At 45.9% G+C, this 19,509-nt stretch overlaps 2 protein-coding genes across 17 annotated transcripts in view; one reads left to right on the forward strand and one right to left on the reverse strand.

Annotated features, from left to right (window-relative positions):
• Positions 1–18,981, reverse strand: part of HDLBP (high density lipoprotein binding protein) — an 84,566-nt gene extending 65,585 nt beyond the window's left edge. Inside the window, exon 1 of one of the 8 annotated variants that reach the window (XM_054477253.2) lies at positions 18,704–18,981. The gene's annotated coding sequence lies outside the window, so the exon portion shown is untranslated. Of the gene's footprint in view, positions 1–18,237; positions 18,388–18,703 lie in introns of those variants that run through there. The other 7 variants (XM_063648428.1, XM_063648429.1, XM_063648427.1 and 4 more) reach the window with 7 other exon arrangements.
• Positions 18,374–19,509, forward strand: part of SEPTIN2 (septin 2) — a 38,639-nt gene continuing 37,503 nt past the window's right edge. For 2 of the 9 annotated variants that reach the window (XM_063648432.1, XM_054477260.2), the window contains exon 1: positions 18,374–18,744. The gene's annotated coding sequence lies outside the window, so the exon portion shown is untranslated. Of the gene's footprint in view, positions 18,745–19,030; positions 19,122–19,509 lie in introns of those variants that run through there. The other 7 variants (XM_063648433.1, XM_054477259.2, XM_063648438.1 and 4 more) reach the window with 6 other exon arrangements.

Here is a 19,509-nt window from a genome sequence, read left to right on the forward strand (position 1 = left end):
GAATACAGAAACATAGGTGTGACAGGCGAGGCTCACAACAGCACGCTACAGGCAAAGAACTGGGAAGAACACGAGTGTGCATCAGCAAGAAGGCAGTAATACTAAGTGGGACGTGGACACCACACAGTAAGGCGCTGTCACCAACAATAATCCAACAGCTCACGTATCAGTCTGGAAAAAGCACAGACTACTGTACGTTAAATGAAAATGATCAAGCTGCAAAAAGAGAGCGTATAGAACTTGGACTTTTTTTTTGTTTTGTTTTTAAACTGGGGATATGGGCTTCCACGTAAGAGAATATCTACATAGCTAGGGTATCAGAGCCCAAGTGGAGTGAGGAAGATGTTCATGGTGGGTGGAGGTGCAGGATGACAGCAGCTGAGTGAGATGGCAGCGGGCATTCGAGCAGGAAGGTCAACAAGAGGAGCCTTGTTCCATATAGGGTGAATAATCAAGGAAGTAAACATATTAGAGACACTGGGATCTAAGATTGTCACTGTTGAGAAACAGAGTTATCCGCTTGGAAAGCAAGAAACTAGAATAAACCCTGTGGTATTACATTGGAAATGGGGGTACTGGAATAAACTCATGCTTTTCAATACATGGAGATATTTAAAAATGAGACAGCGTGTTAAAAATACACACGCATGTATCTATATATATGTTCTGTATATGTATGTATACACATACTCTGTCGACTGAGAGGGCCTGGGTATAGTAACACTCCAACAACCTAGCTGGTGCCTAGACCCTGTTTCTCTGAGGACCAACTGCCATAAAAGGGAAGCAGGCCTTCTTGAAGAAAAGGCAGAATCCAGGTCTGGAGCAGGGAAGGTACATGAAGAGCCCAGAATATCCTGTGGTACAAGAAAGAAAGAAAAGAGAAGAGAAAGAGAATAATGAGGACATATCAGAAGGACACAGACAGTAATCCCAGCACTTTGGGAGGCCAAGGCAGGTGGATCACCTGAGGTCAGGAGTTCAAGACCAGCCAACATGGTGAAACCTTATCTCTACTAAAAACACAAAAATTAGCCAGACATGGTGGCACACATCTGTAGTCCCAGCTACCGGGGAGGCTGAGGTGGGAGAATCACTTGAACCCAGGAGGCAGAGGTTGCAGTGAGCCGAGAGCTCGCTACTGCACTCCAGCCTGGACAGAGTGAGACCCTGTCTCAAAAAAAAAAAAAAAAAAAAAAAAAAAAGGCCAGGCATGGTGGCTCATGCCTGTGATCCTAGCACTTTGGGAGGCAGAAGCAGGAGGTTGCCTGAGCTCAGGAGTTTGAAACCAGCCTGGGCCACGTGGTGAAACCCTGTCTCTACTAAAAATACAGAAAATTAGCTGGGCGTGGTGGTGCGCACCTGTAATCTCAGCTACTCAGGAGGCTGAGGCACGAGAATTGCTTGAACCCAGGAGGTGGAGTTTGCAGTCAGCCGAGATGGCACCACTGCACTCCTGCCTGGGCGACAGAGTGAGACTCAAAAAAATAAAAAAATAATAAAAATAAATAAATAAATAAATAAATAAAGGACACGGGAGCTTGAGGGGCTCTCATGGGTCAAACCTGAGATGATGAATATCAAATAAAATCATAGTAGAAGGATAATAATCAACCAAATTAACTAGGGAAACCATGAGCCAATATTGATATAAATAAGCAAATTGAACTCTGATTAAAGTTAACATAGTTGAGATAAGTGAAAGTTTGATTTTATTTCAAAAGTATCTCCCTACTATATATCTAACAATTACAAAGATTTCACAGTGGAGAAGCTGGAAGGCAGCACCTGAATCAAGCAAGTAAAGTGCACATCACCACTAAGGGGACTAACTGAATTCTGCACCACCTGATAGGATGCAGAGAAGAATCCAGCCTCCTCCTTGTACTGTTCCAGCCAGAGGCGCAAAACCTAGATCTAATCAAAAGGAAACACCAAACAAACCCACAATAAAGGACCCCACAAAATAACTGCTGGTAATCATTAAAAGTGTCAAGCTCAGACAGAGGAACCATTACAGTTTGAAAGAGACTAAAGAGATCTGACATGAACTGTGGTTCTGAACGAGATCCTTTCAGTGGAATGCGAATGCGCTGCCTGATCAGAAGGCGGCAACGCATTCATGTTGATTTCCTGACTCTGATGGCTGTATTGCGGTTAAGGAGGAAGGTGTCTTGTCTATAAGTAAACATACCAAAATATCCCAGGGTGAGGTCTCGTCGTCCCAACTTACTCTCAGGTGGTTCGGATAAAGAGCTGTATGGTACCTGTACCTCCTCTGTAAATTCAAGATCGTTTTTTAAAAAAATTAATGGAGGATATGTACTACTACTGTGATTAGAAAAACTAAACACCCTAAGGCCGGGCGCAGTGGCTCACGCCTGTAATCCCAGCACTTTGGGAGGCCGAGGCAGGTGGATCACAAGGTCAGGAGTTCAAGACCAGCCTGACTAATATGGTGAAACCGTCTCTACTAAAAATACAAAAATCAGCCAGGCATGGTGGTGTGCATCTGTAGTACCAGCCACTCAGGAGGCTGAGGCAGGAGAATCACTGCTTGAACCCAGGAGGCGGAGGTTGCAGTGAGCCAAGATGGCGCCACTGAACTCCAGCCTGGCTCTGTCTCAAAAAAAAAAAAAAAGAAAGAAAGAAAAACTAAACACCCTAATTTGGAAATAAACATCAACATAGGAGAGGGATGGCAGATAACACTGACCATTCCAGTTCAAAGTCAAAACCCAAATTTTGGGCCAGGCGCGGTGGCTCACACCTGTAATCCCAGCACTCTGGGAGGCCTAGGCGGGTGGATCACGAGGTCAGGAGATCGAGACCATCCTGGCTAACACAGTGAAACCCTATCTCTACTAAAAACACAAAAAATTAGCCGCACATGATGGTGGGCACCTGTAGTCCCAGGTACTGGGGAGGCTGAGGCAGGAGAACGGCGTGAACCCAGGAGGCAGAGCTTGCAGTGAGCCGAGATCCCGCCACTGCACTCCAGCCTGGGGGACAGAGCGAGACTCCGTCTCAAACAAACAAACAAAAAACAAATTTTGACTATATCTGTTTAATCACGAGTTCAACTACAAAATGAATGCACATTGCACCCAAACTTTATATAGCAAAGCATGAAGATATTGTCATGATACTAAAGTCTGCCACCCAATCATTTTCCCAAACTTCATAAAAGATTTTTTTGTTCTGGTTCATGTTCTTTCATGAGAAAGTAGATTTTTAAACCACCGGAAAGTTCAAGAAAGCCACAGCACGACCTAGATATGCACAGCAGCACATCCCAAACAACTTCGAGGTCCCCATGGGGAACTCCCCCCACCCCGCCCAGTTCTTCATAGTAGAAGGCTGGCGCCCCCCGGTGCTCCATCTGGGCCAGCCACTAGCACTGCTGAGCCCCAATCACACACCGCTCTAAAAGACGAACAAGAGGCAAAACTCAGACACTAGGCAAATAAGAGTAACCCACGACATGTAACAGTAACACTGCCCAGCGAGAGTTAGGAATATTTAAGCAGGGTGAAAGCAAGTGACTGCATCAATCAGCAAGGGCTTAAGGAAAATACACACACATGCACACACACACATTCTCACCACTTCAAGACTGGGGGCAGGTAGAGAAGACAAGCATAAGTACATACTGGAATTAAAATACTCTAAGAAGAAGAATCCTAATGCATGCCAAATAAGTTCTAAATATGCTAAACCAGCCTTCAATAAAGCCACACGACCAACTGATAACAACAATCTAAATACTATACAAGGTAACTGGGGCAAGACTTGATGAACAAAAGACCTTCACATCACCACCTCAGTCCTTCACAGGCCAGGTCCTCCTCTCTGAGACAGCAGGGCTGAACCTGGGGACACCCCGGAGCCCTGTACACAGGCAGCCAGCAATCTGCTGAGCTCATTGTGCAGACGACAAAGGGAACACAGAACTTGGGTCTCAGGGGCTGGCCAGGCAGCTCCAAGCATGAGCAATTAGATCAAAATAGAAGCCTTGTTTCAAAAGAAAAAAATTGTATTCTTCAAAGTGAATTGATTTCATGTACACATACTGATTATTATTATTATTATTATTATTTTTTTTGAGACGAGTCTCACTTTATCGCCCAGGCTGGAGTGCAGTGGTGCCATCTCTGCTCACTGCAAGCTCCACCTCCTGGGTTCATGCCATTCTCCTGCCTCAGCCTCCCCAGCAGCTGGGACTACAGGCGCCTGCCACCAGGCCCGGCTAATTTTTTTTTTTTTTGGTATTTTTAGTAGAGACGGGGTTTCATCGTGTTAGCCAGGATGGTCTCGATCTCCTGACCTTGTGATCCACCTGCCTAGGCCTCCCAAAGTGCTGGGATTACAGGCGTGAGCCACTGCGCCCAGCCGCACACATACTGATTTAAACCAATGCTACAAGACCACCTAATCTTCTACTTATCAGCAAATGTTTAAAAAGTAAATATAATTACATCAGTAATATCATTTGAAACAGTCAAATGAGCTAGGTATTAATAACATTAGAAAGCATATCACATAAGAAGAGTGAAAATTAAGAGTAATATACACATTGCTACAAAATAAAACACATTCGGATGATGCAGTGTATTTCATTTTGTTCACACTAGCCAGCAAACACTGGGGTGAATAGTACACACTTGTAATCATCTAATAATATACACTCAGGAGTCAGCAACCTCCAACATAAAGAAGACAAAGCAAAGGAAAAGTGAATTTTAAGGTTCTACTCACACACACTTCAGTCTTCTATTTACAAGCTACAAAACACCAAGTAACGCGGTTCTCAACTGTCGAATGGTTACAGCAGACAGGCAGAAAAGATCCCAAAGGGCCATCCTTTCCTTTTGTTTTGTTTTTTTTAATTTTTAAAGAAAAAGAGTTAAACAAGGCAAAAAGTTTCCTATTCTAATAAATAAATCAGAAACCACACATCTTATAATATTGAAAAGGAAGCCCTAGGGGTAGAATTGTTTCTGAGCAAGTCACTTGCTTCAAAACCTCAACTTCAAAAATGGTAAAAGAGGCCGAGAGCCAGGCACAGTGGCTCACACCTGTAATCCCAACACTTCGGGAGGCCGAGGTGGGAGGACTGCTTGAGGTCGGAAGTTCAAGATCAGCTTGGCAATATAGCAAAACAGATTGAGACCCCCCCCCAACTCCCATCTCTACAAAAATAAATAAATAAATAAATAAATTTAATTAGCCAGGTACAGTGCCTGCAGTATGCTTCCCAGCTACTCAGGAGGCGGAGGCAAAAGGATCATTTGAGCCCAGGAGTTCGAGACTGCAGTGAGCTATGATAGTGTCACTGTACTCCAGCTAGAGTGACTGAGCAAGACCCTGTGTCAAACAAACAAACTAGAGGCCAGGTGAGGTGGTTCACACCTGTAATCCCAGCACTTTGTACTTTGGGAGGCTGAAGCAGGACTTGAGTCCAGGAGTACAAGACCAGCCTGGGCAACATAGCAAAACTCCATTTTGACAAAAAATAAAAATAAAAAAAATTAGCCAGGCACCCTATAGTCCTAGCTACTCGGCAGAAGCAGGAGGATTACTTGAGCTCAGGAGTTAGAAGCTGCAATGAGTTGTGATCACAGCACTGCACTCCAGCCTGGGCGACAGACTGAGACTGTTTCAAAACAAATTGGTAAAAGTGTCAAATAAATGACCCCCTTTCAAAAACGATTTCTCCCAATTTTACACTTGTACTGTTGCTTTCTCTTTGCCTCCTTACCTCTATCTGTTCCAATGGATCTGGTCCTTTTGGGATAAGAGCCCTTTTCTCCAGTTTCCCCATTTCCCCTAAGGCTGTCTGTTGTGGCAACCCCTTTAGAAGTGCAGCTCTCTCCAGAGTCTCCACATGTAAAGCTCCTAATAGGCCAGGAGCGGTTGCTATGCAGGTAGCTGCTGTCTTCGCACCCACGAGAAAATTGCTTTCTCTCCCCGAGGAACCACACACACTCAGAGGTTTGAAGGATGACCAAGGACCAGGTGAGCTCAGCCACTGTGTCCTTCTCTGCCTGGCCCGAGGTAAGAGAGTCTTTGCTCACAGTGCCCTACCAATGCCCAACGACTTAACTCTAGCTGCCTGGGCCTAGTGTTGGGCAGGACTAACACACAGCACAACTACTAAATTCACACCGCAAAAGTTCCCTAGAAGGGCATTTAGAACAGCTTCTGCAGCTGAGATAATAATACACACTGACTGCACCTGGTTGAAGTTATTTCCCCACTCCAGAAAGAAACAAGTAGCATTTGGTCCAGCCAGCCAAACCAGCTGTGATAAGAAAGTCAGCCTGCACTGTGTTTAGAGGCCGACAGCAGGGCCAGGAAGAGCTGCGTCCTGCTGGTGCAGGGTGCCACTCCAGGAGCCCCAGATGGTGCAGGGTCCTCTCTCACAGGACAGAGCAAGGCCAAGAACGTCACTGCCCCAACTCATTTATGCAATCCCCAGCCCACCCACACCATACAACAGGACACTGGAAGACTGGACAAAGGAATCATGCCAAGAAAGGTGACACATTACAGAAAACAAGCAACAGGAGAGAGGCAGCACTTAACCTGCTACACAAGACAGCTGTATACAAGAACACGTGGCTGCCTCAAGGACAGCAGGGCCCTCAATACTGAGCTTGGTCACAGAAGGCACCTGCTTAGCATACCTGGATCGCAAGTTTGTTAATCCAAGCACATGCAAGTCACTGGAGAAAGCTGCTCCACAAAGCCATTCGTCGAGACCACACATTCCACAGTCATCCAAGAATACAAAAGTAACACCTTGAGACCTGGCCTTCAGACTGGATTATTTCTACATGAAGCATATCCCTCAGAGCCTAAAAAGCTGATCTAGATTCTGGCAGCCCATTATAATTCACCAAAAAGTCAAGAAAGGACAAGTTCAGAATATTACTTCTTTTTTTGGAGACAGTCTCACTCTGTCACCCAAAATGGAGTGCAGTGGTGTGACTACAGCTCACTGCAGCCTCGATCTCCTGGGCTCAAACGTGCCTCCCACCTCAGCCTCCTGAGTAGCTGGGACCACAAAGGCACACCACCAGGTCCAGCTAATTTCTTTCTATATTTTGTAGAGATGGGGGTCTCACTTTGTTGCCCAGACTGGTCTCAAACTCCTAGGCTCCAGTGATCCTCCTGCCTCAGCTTCCCAGAATGCTGGGATTACAAAGTGCATGTGTATGTATTACAGGCATAAGCCACCATGCCTGGCCAGATCACTACCTTTTTAGCAATCAACACTATCCTATCTGTTCGTCCCTCAAAATATGTATACGGCACCTGCCATGATCAAGTTACTCTGCTAAGCCATAGGGATCCAAACCAAGTAAAAGCATCACCAATACAATAATAGCACATCAATGGCTTCACGCGTAACCCAGGCTTGGGGTGGAAGCAGTAAAATGAAGAGGGGAGTTAGTCCAAGAGGCTTGTGCATCCAACACATGAATTCAGGGAAGTGGCTATCAGCCTTAGAGCTGGATCCTTGACAGAATGATGGAAACACTAACTCAGCAAGAGTCTAGACTAGAAGCCAATCCCCCGAAGGCAGCCACAGATGGACTTGGTCCCAGTGCTAACAAGCAGCAGGTTACTGCAGAGATAGGCCGTGAGTGCATAAATGGCTTTAGGGCTGGGACTTTGATTTGTTCGGTTTTTCCAAAACGTATTTACTGAATATGTACTTGGTGAAAAATAAATGCTGATTGAATCAATGAAAGATATTCAAAATTCCAAGAAACACAGGACAACTTTACAGCGTGTATTTCAGCACCGAATACCTATCTTGCTGCAAAGGCCTGGTTGGTCCCACTCCTGAACTAGAAAGTGCTGTGTGGGCAGAATATCCCCTTTGACCCTGTGCTTTAGAGAAGCCCCACAGACACTCAAACGCTGGGTAAATCTGTCAAGATGGAATGTTTAAATGTGTGAACTTCTAAAAGTTAAGGGCCAAGATAACAAAAAGAAGAAATAATTACAGATCTTGATTTCTCTGGGCCTGTCTCCTCTCCTGTAAAAAGGAATTGATATTAATGCCTTTTGTGTTACCATGAACTTATACATAGAGAGCACTTAACCCGAGCTGGCACACAGTAAACCGGTGTGGAGTTTTTTATTCCTATTATCATCTGTGAGGACACCAGCACTGTAAGGCAACACAGCCCTAACTAAACAACTCCTGCAAGTGGCTTCACTCTACCAGGCTCTACTTGTTAATTTTTGAGACGGAGTCTCGCTCTGTCTCTCCCAGGCTGGAGTGCAGTGGCGCGATCTTGGCTCACTGCAGCCTCCAACTCCTGGATTAAGGTTATCTTCCTGTCTCAGCCTGCCGAGTAGCTGCGACTATAGGCATGTGCCACTACACCCGGCTAATTCTGTATTTTTAGTAGAGATGGGGTTTCCACCATGTTGGCCAGGCTGGTCTCGAACTCCTGACCTCAGGTGATCCACCCGCCTTGGCCTCCCAAAGTGCTGGGATTACAGGCGTAGTAAACCACTGGACCTGGCCAGGCTCTACTCTTTCCAACCAAAAAAACGGGGCCTGTGATGGCTATACCCTAGAGCCCTTTCAAGGACTGACCCTTTACAGCAGGGCTCCTCAACCTCAGCGCTGCTGACATTTTGAGTCAAATACTTCTGTTGCGGGGGCTGCCCTGTGTACCACAGGATGTAAGCATCTCTGGCCACAACCACTAGATGATTGTAGCTCACGACAACCACAAAGGTCTCTGGACACTGCCAGATGTGCCCTGCGTAACAAAAATCACCCTGGTGATAACCACTGCTAGAAATAAATAGCGTGATGACTGGTACATAGGAAGCAATGAATAAAAACTTGTTTTTTTTTTTTTGAGATGGAGTCTCGCTCTATCGCCCAGGCTGGAGTGTAGCGGCGTGATCTCGGCTCACTGCAAAGTTCCGCCTCCCGGGTTCATGCCATTCTCCTGCCTCAGCTTCCCGAGTAGTTGGGACTACAGGCGCCCGCCACCATGCCTGGCTCATTTTTTGTATTTTTAGTAGAGACGGGGGTCTCACCGTGTTAGCCAGGATGGTCTCGATCTCCTGACCTCGTGATCCACCCACCTCGGCCTCCCAAAGTGCTGGGATTACAGGCGTGAGCCACCGCGCCCCGCCAAAAAGTTTTAATAGGTGAGGATTTTTATATCATTCATGGATTCTTAAACATGATCACAAAATCAGATGTTTTATGAGTGACTATCAGCTCCAAGTGTTATCCTTCCAAACTTGAAAACTGAATTTCTGATAAAATGAGTTACCCAGGTTCTGAGAGATCTGTTTTAAAAAAACAAAATGAAAAATGAAAAACCCACTCAGAGATTCAGCTTTTTTTTTTTTGAGATGGAGTCTTTTTCTTGTTGCCCTGGCTGGAGTGCAATGGCGTGATCTTGGCTCACTGCAACCTCTGCCTCCCAGGTTCAAGCAATTCTCCTGCCTCAGCCTCCCACAGCTAGGATTACAGGCATGAGCCACCACGCCCGGCTAATTTTGTATTTTTAGTAGAGACGGGGTTTATCCATGTTGGTCAGGCCGGTCTTGCACTCCTGACCTCAGGTGATCTGCCCGCCTCGGCCTCCCAAAGTGCTGGGATTACAGGCATGAGCCACTGCGCCTGGCCGCAGCTTTCTTATTTTTAAAAGGAAGGAGCTGAAGTCCTACAGGTCAAAAAGTACCCCAAGTCAGGCTGGGAGCAGTGGCTCATGCCTATAATCACAGCACTTGATTGGGAGGCCGAGGCTGGCAGATCATTTGAGGTCAGGAATTCGAGACCAGCCTGGCCAACACGGCAAAATCCCATCTCTACTAAAAATACAAAAATTAGCTGGGCATGATGGTGCATGCCTGTAGTCCCAGATACTCAGGAGACTGAGGCAGGAGAATTGCTTGAACCCGGGAGGCGGAAGTTGCAGTGAGCTGAGATCATGCTGTGTCGTACTCCAGCCTGGGTGACAGGGAGAGACTTCGTCTCAATAAATTAAAAAAAAAAAAAAAAAGTATCCCAAGTCCCCAAGTCATAAGACTGTTAAGAACAGGTCCAGGGAGTAGCTCTGAACCTATTCAAAAAAAGAAAAGCCCAAACCAAAATTGAAGTGAGGTCTCCTGACTCCCAGTCCAGTCAAAGACACCATCCTTTCATTTTTTTTTTTTTTTTTTTTTTTTGCGGGGGTGGACAGGGGGGCAGTGTCATCCTAACCTGGATAAACATCTCAACTCTTTGTTGAGTCAGGGAGAAATAATATCTTGCCTTCTGTACCTAAGACAGCAAGTACTGCTGCAGATCTCACAGGGTCTACCTCAAGAACTTCTGAGACTACAACAGAGGGAAAAGGCAAGCCCTAGAGTAGATGTGAAAAACGCTTATTTGAAAGAATTCATCAAGACTGCTCATGCCACTTGCTGACTGTTGACTTTGGCATCAGCCGCTTCTTACCTCTTCTTGCCCCAGGAGAGACCTGTGGCCATAGCACTGGGGTCTCTGGGACATAGCTAAGCCTCCTGAGAGACTGGAATGGGATGGGTAGGGGCTACATGAATAATTGTTTAATTAACATTGGCAGTATTAATAGATTAATACTGCAGTGGGCTTGCTGTAGTGATGGTCTACCAAGGAATTTGATTTTTTAGCTTTAAAAATATTCTAAAATATAACTCAACAAAACAATGTAAAAACTGGCAACCCCCCCAATGAGGCTTTCCCAGGAAATATATTCTAAAGTGTATCCTCAAAACTGTAATTTTAATTATACTTTAATTATAATTTTAATACATGATTTAAATAAAAATAGGATCTTACATGCATTCTTTCACCATCTGCTACACTTATTTTCATTTGAAAAGACATCATGGCCATCTTTCCGTGTATCAAATACAAATTTACCTCATTTGTTAACAACTACATGTTGAGTGGAGTAAACATACCTTAATAAATCCCCTACTGATAAGACCCTTGAACTAATTTTTTTTTTTTTTTTGCGATTATAAATAATGCTGAAAAAAACATCCTCTGCTCACTTGGGCCTCTACCCCCATAGGATAAATTGAATTGGAAATGGAATTATGTGATTACAGGCAATGCATTGATAGATATCGCCAAGGTAAAACTGCCCATCTCCCAAAGAGTTTAACTAGTTACACTCATAACACCTGATAACATAATACCTGTCCTCTTCTCCTTTGAGGACAACTAAAATGATCATGTTTTTTTTTTTTCCAGCCTGATGTGGGGGAAATTCGATTTTAATGGCAACTCTGATCATCAGTAAGACAGCCATCTTGTTGAGCTTATTGACCATTTGAATTTCTCTACTGTGAAGATCAAACTAATCACAACCAATCTGTCGTCCACCTTTCTAGCAGTGTTTCAGTAACGCTTGTGAGACAAAGCAAAATCCACATCTGGGCAACCGAGCAGTAGGAATGAACAGAAAGAATTATAAATTTAAGTGAAACTCAAGTTGTATGCCAAAAATAACATTCCTAAAGGGCACCCAGGCAAAAGTGATGAGAAAATACTATTAAAAAGGACATCTTTTGCCTCAATTAGTCACACAGTAGACAACATAAGCTGATGACCTGAGACACCTCAGCCTGCCAAAGTTCCGTTTCATTCACAAACATTAACCTACTCTGCTTTAAGAGAAGGGCTCCCCAAAAAGGTAATTATGCTTGCAGAAAAGCATCAAAGTGTATACTGTTTTGGGGGTATGCAGACCTGGGTAGATGGTAGACTGAGGCTGACTGACAAGGCCAGGTTAGGGAAGCGTTGAAGTCACAAACTCAAGCCAAACCACTAACTCTAGTCTTTGCCTCAGGGTCTACCTCGACCTGTGATGACAACAATACTTGCCTCCTACAGGTGACAGGAAAAGTAAGAAATGTCGTGAATGGTGTGGCCCATGGTCACTTCACCATGATCCACCACCAGTACTGGGTCACTCTGCTCCAGCTCTCCAAAGGCATCAAGATCTGACTGCTAGGAGCCCTGGCTTCTCCCCTGACCTGCCCGTCTCCTACAACCTCTGGCCCTGCTCCACATTGGTCTAATAACTGGCGTTCACATTCCTCTAACGTGCACAACACAGTCCCACCCCCGTGCTTTTCACCTCCTGTCCATTCCTCTTAGAACGCTCTTCCCCAGATCGCTGCCCACGGCTTGTTTGCTCATCTCAAGTTTGAATCAACTGTCGCTCAATCAGCAAGGCCTCCCCACTATGCCAAACTGCCACTGTGTCCCCCACTCCACTCCCCTCGATACTTTACTTTCCTCCTTCCTTCTTGTCCACACTGGACATACTGCATATCTGCTGGTCTGCTGACTGCCTGACACCCCTTACCAAAATGTGACCTCCATAAAAGCGCAGAAGAGCACACTCGCATTTTCCTTACTGTATCCCACTTCCTGGAACAGTGTCTCTAGTATGGGCAGTTGTCAGATCAATATATTTACACTACTTCCCAAAGCACCACTAAAGTGATAGTAAACGATTTTTTCTTTTTTTAAGATACAAATCACAAAAGCAAGGAATAAGAATAGAGATAAAAACATTAAAATACTGGAGGCTAGAAACTGGAAACAGACCTAAAAGGGCTGAATCCTATATCGGCAATGGGGAAGGCCAACTAGCAATATGACTGGAAGCCAGGAGCCCTGAATTAAAAACAGAGTTGGCGGATAGGGTTAAAAGGCTGGAAGATCCCTAAGATGCACCCCACAACTCTGCACAGCCACACAGAGCCGACCTGCACAGCCCCTCTCCTATCCTGGCAAAATGGTATCGCTTTTCTGTCTGCAAAGGGAAGTACAATCTTCGGACTGGGGACACCAGTTACAGAGGAGGGAAACAATACTGAAAAGAGGGAAGTAAGCTCTTTTATGGTTACTGCTGCGCTCCCAGGCCTCTCTCCTCACTTGGCCACTTAGCCAGGCAAAGGGCTACAAGATATTTCTCTGGGGAATCTGAAGAAACCCAAAGAAGCTGACAGGGGTGCTGTAAGGAAATGGCCCAGCCAGGTGTCTCTGCAGTGAAAGCCACAGTCAGCAAGCCACAGACACAGGCTCAGAGGCCCTCTGACTCACAAGCAGGCACAAGAACATCACTGCATAGCCCAGAAAAGGCTGACAAAAGCCAAAAACCCCAAAACAAACCAGAGCAGCCTCAATAGTGACTTAAGGAAAAAGAAAACAGGGAAAAATAAAACCTCATTAATATCTTCAAACAGTTAACAGGAGATACCACATTCATGAAACAAAAAATAGGTTATCAAATAGGAATAGAGGGAACAAGAAAAAGCTCTTAGAAATGAGAAAAACCTCGGTAGAAGGGCTGGAAGATAAACTTGAGAATAACTTCCAGAAAGAAAATGAAAAACCAAAGGGTACAAAACATCAGTTAGACAGGAGGAATGTGGTTTTCTTGAGATATATTGTATAGCACGGTGAATATAGTAAATAATAATGTCGATTTCAAAAGTGCTGAGAGTAAATTTCATATGCTTTCACCACAAAAAACTTAAAGTATTTCAAGTGAATTATGTTAACTTGATTTTATTATTTATTGTATTCATAAGTCATAATATCACTTTGTACCCCCTAAATATGTACAAGTATAATTTGTCAATTTACAGTTTAAAAGATAAAAACAAAAACAAAAATCTTAGGGGGGTAAAAAAAACTTCAGAAAATTGTGAGTGCCAATCCAGAAGGTCGAAGAGTAGAATTCTAGAGAGAAAGCAAATAGAAAGAAATCAAGGCAATAAATCAACAAAAATGCCCAGCATTGAAGAACATGAGTTGCAAATAAACAGAACCAAAGAGTAGGCAAGAAGATGGATGAAAACAGTCTCCAAGGGATATCATTGTTCTGGGAGTCCTGAATTTCACAGAAAGAAAAGCCTCTGAGGCCAGATGCAAAGCCTTCACTCCCAGCACTTTGGGAGTCTAAGGCAGGAGAACCACTTGAGGCCAGGAGTTCAAGATCAGCCTGGGCAACATAGCGAGCTCATGTCTACAAAAAGTTTTTAAAATTATCCAGGTGTGGCGGTGCATGCCTGTAGTCCCAGGTACTTGGGAGGCTGAGGCAGGAGCATCACTTGAGCCCAGGAGATCGCAGCCGCAGTGAGCTATGACAGCACCACTGCACTACAGCCTGAGCAACAGAGCAAGACGCTGTGTCTCAAAAAAAACAAAAGAAAAGAAACAGAAAGAAAGAAGAAGAAGAAAAAAGAAACAAAAACCTTCAGGTTTCATGGCGGAAAACATAGTCACACACAGAGGCTCTAAAAATGTTACATATCAATAAAAGAGAATCAGAATGGCTTAAGACTTCAACAACACTGGAAACTTAAAGACAGCGGAGGAAAATGATGTCCAAACTCCTACTCAGGATAAGAGCAGAATGAAGCACTTTTGTACATACAAATTCTCAAAACTTCATCTGCCATGCACTTCTCAGGCAACTAGTGAAGGATGTGCTCCATCAAAGTGAGAGAGTAAAATCAAGAGAATGACATAGGTTCCAGAAAAGTGAGGCTCCAACACAAGAGGGAGTGATGAGATTTACAGGAAGATTTCAGGCACAGACAAGCCTGCAGCAGATTGGAGATGCTGGAAGAGATTTAAAGATAAAATGATAGGAATACTAATTTTCTTCAAAAGAAAACGGACAATTTCTTGAAAGATTTAGACAATTGCTTCAGAATTTGGGGTTGAATTGTAGTGATAAAATATAGAAAACTGAGCAAGCAGCAAGCAAACAAAAACAAATAAGACTTGTAATAACCCAGGAAAACAAAAAGTTATCCAGAAAAGGGAAAACAATCCTATTATACCACTTCGTCCAGCTGTAAATGGCAGTATGTAGTCATAATATAAACAATCAATATTGAACTAACCAAATTAAAGATACATCACTTTGGGCAGCCATGGATCCGTTTGCACTGAGAAGGCAGAGGGTGAAAGAAAGCTAGGAACTTCCTACCTAGTCTCAGTGGCAAGCGAAGAGACATCACATGAAACAGGGGTAGGGGACACAAATACAGATGTCAAGCAAATATGCTCTTTAGAGTTGAAGGCAAAGATCAAGGAAATCTACTAAGGCTGAAGTAGATACTCTGCAGGGGAGGAAACATGATTAGGGGAAGGAGGTTGGCACTTCTTTCTTACAAGCCTTTCTAGGATTATCTGTCTCTATAAATTACATGAAGATGTAACCTTGATTTGAAATAAGATTAATATGAATGCTAATAAAAAGTAGTAAGGGAGAGTATGTAGTCAATGTATTGTTACCAAATTAACAACAAGTATCAACAAGATGACTAACACAACCACATGATGTCCAGACACGTCTCAGAACAAGTGTCTGGCTCATCTTCAACGGTATTCGAGGAACTTCAGTGTGCTTGGTAAAACAATAGCCTACTAGGGATTTCACTTCTAAAATGTCTCTGACTTTAGAAATACCAAAAAATAACATGTAACCAATTTTAAAATATTATACACATGAAAAAAGGTTCTTTTCATTATTTTCTTGGTTTCCAGATGTTGAATGTTGTGGTGCTTTCACAATTGAAGGGAAAAAGCATTCTGACACATTATACTGGTTGGGGTTCTCTGCTTTTCTACTTGGTCAAAAACCTTTACATGCATTTTGGACTTTGTGTCATCATAACTTGGCAACTGGGAAACCTGCATGGTATGCTTCTTCCAGAACTTGGTTACTGCTTACAAGAAGAGGGAAAAGCTTTTGTATCACCATTTGCCTATGGGATGGATGCACAATGAACGGGCCATACCAAATAAAAATACCACTTTGTATTCCAAAAAGCATGTCCCCTGCTTAAGCCCTTTCTGTAAGTTTCAGTTGGGACGCCCTAATGGAGAATCCATATGACCCACGAAGGATCGTAAGATATCCCAGTGGACCCGGCACAATCATCTCAAATTCTGTTCAGGTCGGAGTATCTTAGATAAAACTCACTGAAGGGCATCAAGTCCTTCAGTACACAGTCTGAGCCAAGCCCTCTACCATTTGCCATGGCAAGAGTATACCAAATTCTCAACCTGTTGCTCATGTATGCCACCAACTATAAATGTCAGCCTCCTCTTTCCTAGTCTTCCTGTCCACTCAGCACCACCTGGAAAAACTCTTACTCATCTTTCAAACCCCAGTTCAAGGACCACATTCTGTAGGAAGACTTTCCAACAAGTAATCACAGCCTATTTCCTATGTCCACACCTTATATGTATTTTTATCATTACACTTATCACACCATAATGTAATTACTCTTCTACAAATGAGTCTCTCACACTAGACCACAAGATGCTTGAGGAAAAGAAAAGTCTATATCCTCTTTTTTGTTGTTGGTTTTTTGAGACACAGTCTCACTCTGTCGCCCAGGCTGGAGTGCAGTGGTACAATCTCGGCTCACTGCAACCTCCACCTCCTGGGTTCAAGCGACTCTCGTGCCTCAGCCTCTTGAGTAGCTGGGATTACAGGCGCGCGCCACCTTGCCAGGTTAATTTTTGTATTTTTAGTAAAGACGGGGTTTCACCATGTTGGTCAGGCTGGTCTCGAACTCCTGACCTCAAGTGTCCACCCGCCTCGACCTCCCAAAGTGCTGGGATTACAAGCCTGAGCCACTGCACCCGGCCGAAAAGACTATATCCTCTCAACCTTTCTATCTGCAGAACCCTTAACCCTACACAGCAATTTCCAGCAAATATTTTTTTGAATTGAAATGAAGAAGTGAGGCCATGAGGCTGAAGTCAGACAACTGGAAGGCCAAAACAACAAAACCTGGAAAAATACTTATTTACTCAAGAAGAAATTCTCCCACCAGGCCACTGAGAAGTTAGCTTTGCCCAATGGAGAAGACACTGTTAACAGGGATTCAAGTAAGCCTAGTGGCGCTGAGGGACAGGACATAGGTCAACCACATCTTAGAGGTGCTCTCCTTACACTCAATGTACTTTTACCCGAATGACGTTAATTTGACTCCTGATAAGATGAGCTAAGTCCCTTTAACAGTGCTTGGCACCAAGCAAAACTAATAGCAGTAACAGGAAAGTTTAATCCTCATGATGAATTATTTAATGGGGTTTCAAACGCTGTCCCTGAGACTTGAGGCAGTTGGCTCCAGCTCCATTTTCCCCAAGTCTAAAACTCTTGATAGGCTGATGTTTCAGACCCAGAGATTCGGTAATTCAAATGATGGAAATAATTCTTACCCAAACACCTTTTCAACTGTTTTTAAATACTGTTGCCAAGTATCCTAATATCACGTGTACTTAATGAATTTAGCCTAGGGATACTTTCAGATGTCAAAAAATCAAAATATAAACCTAAGCACTACGTTTCATCCAGTGTTTCAGCATCCCAGATTTGCTTCCCTAAATGAACATTAAGCTTATTATGCATGTGCTGCTACCAGGAGCCTTAGACAAAATCCTAATTGTGACTTAACCTATCTTAATAGGGTTTTAAGGAAGTTAGCTGCTAAGAAAGTGACTGATTATCCTTAAGCAGACACCAAATAAATGTGAAGTCATTGATTGAGGGCTTAGGGTATAGGTAGCTACGAATCTGAGGACATAAAACGCAAAACTGAGGGGCAAATCGTCATGTTCCCTAAGATTATGACTCATCCACATTCCTTCAGACGTTTAATTTCACCATAATAGGCACTGTTTAATAAGCAAAGCCCAACTCGACTTCCTTCGATTTTACATGGCGTCCAAACACCATGTCAAGTCTGACCCTCTCATTTTCTAAGTCGAATGGAGAGGATATGTAGCAGCTAGCCTTGAGCACCTAACCACTTTTCAAAGGAGCTACGCACAAAAATACCCTAGCAACATGCCACGGTGTCAGAAACGCTCAGGTTCCCAACACCATGCGGGTCAGCCATTAGGACCTCAGGAAGTGTTTCCTCTAAGCGGGGGAAACCTAGGAAGGCTTCCTGAACGAGGGGTATTTGCGCCGAGCCTTGACGTGAGTCTCGGACAGTTGCAGTGCCTCCAGGCCACGCGGGAGGGAAGAAAGGACACCCCGGGCCGGGGCACAACCCGCGGGCCGGAGCCGCCCGCACCCATCCCGCTCAGGCCGCAGCCAGGCACGGCACCCTCCCGTCCCCGAGCCACGTCGCTGCTCGTGGGCTCGCGGAGCACTCCCCAGGTCTCACCTCGGGCCCCACACCAGAAGGAGAAAGCTAGGGGCCGCGCCAGCTCCGCCCTCCCCCGCGGGGCGGCGGGCCCCAGCCCGGGCACAGGAAGGCCACGTCCCCGGGGAGGGACGCCCGACTCGATGGTCTGCGCAGGGCCCGTCGGCCCCACGTGACGTGCGCCCAGCCAATCCGAGAGGCCCCCTGATCATTGAGACGGCGGAGGTGGTGTGCTAGACCAGTTTCGCGCGGCCGTTCGCCGTCCCCCGCCCAGTCATACTCGGCGCCCCAGCTCGGTGCTGCCGCCATCTTCTTGGAGGACAGGAGCAGAGGCGAAGGCTCCCCCTCCCCGTGATCGCTCCGCACTCCCGCCACCACCTGCCCTCCCGCGACCGCCTCTCTCCTCCTCAGTGGGCACCTATCTCCTTCTAACAAACGGCCTTCCCCCCACTCCAGTTACCCACCGCAAGGCGAAGATTCTCATTACCTGTTCCACTCTTATAAGCATAAGAAAACCGAGCTCATAAGGTAGGAACTGTGGCGAAACAGGGACAAACCGCCATCTTGGTAAAGGAGAAGAGGCTACGCTTGACCTCCCCCCCCACCCCCAGCCTCTATATGGCCAACTGCCGTGGGAGGAGCACGGCGCTTGCGCAGAGGCGGACAACGCGGACGAGTCTGGGCTTGCGCACTCGGGAGCCGGCCGCAAGGGGGAGGGGAGGAAGGCCAGGCCGCACTGAGCCAGGAAGGAGTTGGCAAAGGGGCGGGGTGACGCGGTGACGCAATCCGCCTGCGCGCTGGGCGGGGAGGGGCGGGGCGGGGCGGGGTGTAGTGTGAGCGGACCGCGGGCGCTGGGCGGGTCCGCGGCGCGGTCGGTCGGCGCCTATTCTCGGGCTCTTTGGCGGGTGAGTGTCTCGCCAGTGTACCCCGCCGCGGCGGGGGTCACAAGTTGTAGGCCGGCCCTCCCGAGGAGCTGCGGGCGATGCCCCGCCCGTCCCATAACCTCGGGCGGTGGTCGGCTGGCTCTGGGGTGCCGGCGGGGCGGTGTGGGGGAGGGGCGGCCGAGCCCAGGCTCTTCGGCCCTTATCGTGGGCTCCGCCGTCCCGGGCGGTCCTAGTGCCGGCGACAGTGGCTCCGACACGGGCAGGGCCGGGCGCGGGAGTGGGGATTCCGGTGACCCCTTGTTGACCCTGCGGGAATTCCTCTGCACGGTTGTCGATGCTGGGCCTCGGGGCGTCGAGTGCCGTCGAGGTCGGGAGGTTTGGTGCTTGAAGGGAGGATACAGGTTTAGGC

This window comes from Pongo pygmaeus, chromosome 11 (genome assembly GCF_028885625.2).
Source record: "Pongo pygmaeus isolate AG05252 chromosome 11, NHGRI_mPonPyg2-v2.0_pri, whole genome shotgun sequence".
Classification (NCBI taxonomy): domain Eukaryota; kingdom Metazoa; phylum Chordata; class Mammalia; order Primates; family Hominidae; genus Pongo; species Pongo pygmaeus.